Raw genomic sequence first — 4,982 nt, 5'->3', positions numbered from 1 at the left:
CCCAGAGGAGCCTTCCAGCTCTCAAGTTCCTGATTCTATAAAATACAACAACCCCCCCCCCAAAAAACCCCACCAAAGTAAATATAAATGATATTTCGGGAGGTGTGGAGTCCCTCAACTGGAAGGCATGATTGTGGTAGGAGGTAATACTTGAGCTGATCCTTGAAGAGAGTTAGGGATTTCAGGAGTTTTAGGTGAAGAGAGAGAGCATTTCAGATATGGGTGACCTCCAGCCCTGTGCAAACACATGAAGGGGAGAGATAGAATATCATGTATAGGAACTGCAAGTAGACCAGGCTGGCTAGCACAGAGAACACATGAGGGAGAGGCATATGAAACCAGGCTGGAAATATACAGTAGAGCCAGGATGTTTAACAGTCAGCAAGTCAATAAGCATTTATTAAACACCTACTATGTGGCAGGTGCTACTTGAAGCACACTTAGAAGCAGCTAGGTAGTTCAGTGGTTAGAACACTGGGACTGGAGGCCAGAAGACCTGAGTTCAAAACCTTAGACACTTCATAGTTGTGTGATCTTGAGGAAGTCACTTAACCTCTGCCTGCCTCAGTTTCTTCAATTGTAAAAATGGGGATAATAACAATACCTACCTCTGAGGGTTGTGAGGATCAAATGAGTTATTTGTAAAGAACTTAGTCTGACACTTGTAGGTAGTTAATAAATGCTTATTTCCTTCCTTCCTTCCTAAGCACTAGGGCTACACAGAAAGAGAAAAAAAAACAAAAACCAAACCCAACCCCCAAATCAAAAAAGAACTTGTCCCTGTTCTCAAGAAATATACACTCTAATGGGCGAGATAGTGTGTAAATATCTAGGTAAACAAAAGATTTATGCACACACACACATTATATATATTATATATTACATATATACATATGTGTGTATATTTGTATATACACATACACACATATATACATATATACACAAATGGGGAAGACTAATATTGGCAAGGGAGGCACCAGGAAAGGCTTCCTGCAAAAGGTGAGATTTGAATGCCGAATCTTGAAGGAAGCCGGGGAAGCTCACAGATTGTAGTTTGTCCTTTGTTCTTGAAGGGGATCAATGACATGAGGAAGGTGATATCTTGATTTGCAAATGAATTGGATTTAAGTGAGTCAGGGACGCTGGTACAAAGTCACCAGCCTCACTCTCTCCTTCAGAGCCATCTGAGTCCAGTGGCAAGACATAGATCAAGACAACTGGAGATGGAGGTAAGGAGGTAGAGCATTCCAGGCATGAAGCAACAGCCAAGAGAGATGGAGTGGCATGTTTAAGGAACTAAGTCAGTCGATGTAGCTGTATTATAGAGTAAGGCAGAAGAATGCTGGAAAGGTAGTAAAGACCCTGTTATGAAGAGCTTCGAATGCCAAGCAGAGGCATTTATGTTTCATCCTGGAAGTAAATGGCAGCCACTAAAGCTCCTTGGTCAGAGGTGGTGTGGGTTGGTGTGTGTATGACAAGGTTAGACCTATTCTTTAGAAAAATTACCTTAGCAGTTAAGTAAAGAATAGCTTGGAGTGGAGAGAAGAATTTGTATCTCTTGGAGGTGATGGAAAACTTTTAAGTAAAGGAAGGACACAGTCAGGTCTATGCTTTACAAGTGTCAATTTAGCAGCTGTATGGGGAATGGATTGGAGAGAGGAGAGCTTCCAACACAGAGACCAATTAGGAGTCAACTGCAATAGTTTAGGAAAGAGGTGATAAGGCTGTGTGTTAAGGTGGTGGCCAATTAAATGGAGAAAAAGAGTCGAGTGTGAGAAATGTTTCAGAGGTGACAAACAGCCTAGCTGGAAAGGAGGATTTGCATCCCAAAGAAGAGCTGACTGTATTTGTAGATGTACTCAACACTCATAAATACTGGCTGTCATTCCAGTAGAACTATCTTAAAGTTCTTATTGTTAACCCATCCAAATCATACATTTACATTTAGCACACATAGCACCCAGGGATAATTATAATAGGAATAACTCCCATCTCTATAGTTCTTTAAGATTCACGAAGCACTTTCCACCCAACAGTCCTGCGAAGTCAGGAGGGGTGTGAAATCACCTAGGGAAATACAGATTGTCCTTTCATTTCTAGCCATCTGCAACTCAGGGAAGGGATCACAAAAGCCATCACTTCATCGCGCCACTCATCTGCCAATCCACAAAATTGACTGTGAAAAGAATGTAAAATAGAACTGCAAGAAATTCTGCAAAATTTCTGCTTGCACTCAAATAATGAAAATATTATCTCTTAATGAGAATAAAATATCAATTAAATAAACCTTCATCAAGACAAGTTGGTGTTATTAGGGCAATGGAACTGAAACCTCCCAAAGTCTCGGCTAATTTCCAGTGAGCAACTAATGTGGAGCTGGTCGTCACAAGCTATTTGTAGACATTTAAATATGAAATAACTTCTTAGCTGCCATTTCAAGTTCTTTTCTTTCATTCAAACAAAATTGTGAGTTTAAAATTGGATTTTTGAAAAGATAGACATTTAGCTTCCCTATTCTAGATTTAAAAAAATGTATCCCCAACTGTATTTCTCTAGTCTTTTCCCTAGAAGTAATCATATGCTTTGCACATGAACAGCCCTAATTGGAAGTAGACCAGTGAACACAATGCTACAGCAAGCTGTTAGGGCTTCTTGAGTGACCCTTTTTTATATCTGAATGGCTATGATATCTGCATTCTAAAAGTGTGCAAAGAGAGGATTTCCTGATCATGCACACATACATGTATTTATGCCTGCAGAAAATTGCATTCTCAATCAATTAATTCATTGCCTTGGAAAATTTTGCTTATTATGCCCACCCTCCCCCTCTAACTCCCTGCTTCCCCCATTGCTTTCGCTGAATAGGTCTCAACATATTCTTTCATCAAAGTAGTAACTTCTTATCTGATTATTTCTTGTCCCTGGATGGATGCCCTTTGCTGAATGCAAGTGAGGAACAAATCTGATAACGGCAATGTGGGAATGACTTTTGGAAACTGAGCTCTAGGGGTTGGCTTCTGCTCATAAGAAGTGAATTCCTGAGCTCTTAGAGAGCTAATTACATCTTGAAAAAAAATGTACAGCTACTTCTAGTGCCCAGGAATCTGGAAAGGTTATGAGAAACTAAAGACTTCACACTCATGATGACTACAAATTAAGTATAATGAGATATTCTAAATGATTTCCAGGTGTTTGAGCCTCACTTCAGATGGAAATCCTCTTTGAGACTTAACTCTTGCCTCTGTTTGCAAGTTTTTCTGCCTGCCTGGCATTATTAATTCAGTGCTACTTATGCCATCTAACAATAACTTATTCTAGTAGACTGTCAACTTCTTGAGGGTAGAACAGTTTATTGCTTTGTTTTGTATGCCCCCAGTAACTATCATAGTGGCTAGTACATAATATGTACTCATTTAATTAAATGGAATGGTAGAGGAAACAAAGCAGGCATTGAAAATTTTTTCTAAATTTAAAAAAATGTTTAATTAATTAATTAATTTTTAATTTTCAACATTCACTTCCATAAGCTTTTGAATTTTAAATTTTCTCCATCTCCTTCCCCTCGCTTCTCCCCAAGACAGCGTGCAATCTGATATAGGCTCTACATACACATTCTTATTAAACATATTTTCACATTTGTCATGCTGTAAAAAGGAATTAGAAGCAATAAGAGGAACCACAAGAAAGAAGAAACAAAAACAAACCAGAAGGAAAAAAGAGCAAATAGTAAGGCATTAAAAATTTTAGAAAGTTATTACATGCAGGTGGCATAAAGGCAAAGATTTACCTGAACTCTCCCAAATTCTCTTCCAGACAACTGTGAAATAACATCTCAAAATGAATTCAGGAGTGGCAGAACCAACAAAAGGACAGGGTGAAACAATTTTCCAACCCAACAAGGTTATTAGGAAAGGTCTGTCTCACTGGAGTGAGAGTGGTGTGTAGTCCAGCACAGGCTCCAGTCTGGCAAGCTAGCGGCAGACCCTGCGGGTAACTGGTAAAGATATCAGAAAACTGATCAGAAGGAGATTACAGGGGGACTTTTGATGGCACTGGCTGTAGGATTCTGCTGCATTGCCCATATGTGGTTCTGAGTCTCAGTCCCAGGATGAGGAGGAGCACTAGCACATCAGACCTTTTGGCTACAGGGCAGCAGGGACCCTGGTCATAGCTGCAGGGACCCTGGTCATAGCTCCAGGGTGGAAAAGAGTGCTTGTGATCATGTACAGACCAGAGCACAGACTAGGAGAGCAGTGACCACACCTTTCTTAGATCATATCACCTTGGAAAAACTGAAAACCTACAGACCCCCAGAACTAGCTCTTAAAACATCAGTACAAAAAACCCTGAAGCTTGGGACAATGCTCCCTCCACCCAGGGAGCAAAGCCCAACTTTAACATAAAGTTAAAAGTCAAGAAATAGGCTGGAATAATAAGCAAACAACAACAACAACAACAACAACAACAACAATAATAATAATAATAATAAAAATGAGATCATAAGAAGTTACTATGGTGACAGAGGGAAGATTAAAATACAAACTCAGAAGAAGAAAACAAAATTAAAACTGCTACATATAAAACCTCAAAGAAAAATATGAATTGGCAAGCCCCAAAAGAATTCCTGGAAGAGGTCAAAAAGGATTTTAAGAATTAAATAAGAGAAATAGAGGAAAAATTGGAAAAGGAAATGAGAGTGATGCAAGAAAATCATAAAAAAAGAGTCAGCAGATTGGTAAAGGAGGAACAGAAAACTGAAGGAAAATAACACCTTAAAAAAACAGAATAAGTCAAGTAGTAAGAGACACAAAAATTCACTGAAGAGAACTCCTTAAAAACAAACAAACAAACAAAATTGGCCAAATGGAAAAAGATGTATGACAACTCACTGAAGAAAAGAACTTACAAAGTAGACTTGGCCAAATGGGAAAAAAAGGTATAAAAATTCAATGGAGAAAATAATTCCTTAAAAATTAAAATTG

General features: G+C 38.8%; 1 long non-coding RNA gene across 1 annotated transcript in view; it reads left to right on the top strand.

The window, feature by feature from the left end:
* LOC114025999 overlaps positions 1-4,982 on the top strand; it is a 110,708-nt gene that overhangs the window by 843 nt on the left and 104,883 nt on the right. The window lies entirely within an intron of this gene.

This window comes from Vombatus ursinus, unplaced genomic scaffold (assembly GCF_900497805.2).
Source record: "Vombatus ursinus unplaced genomic scaffold, bare-nosed wombat genome assembly UNPS02014832.1, whole genome shotgun sequence".
Lineage (NCBI taxonomy): Eukaryota > Metazoa > Chordata > Mammalia > Diprotodontia > Vombatidae > Vombatus > Vombatus ursinus.
Note: the sequence above shows the minus strand (reverse complement) of the source record. Positions and strands in the feature narration are given on the sequence as shown.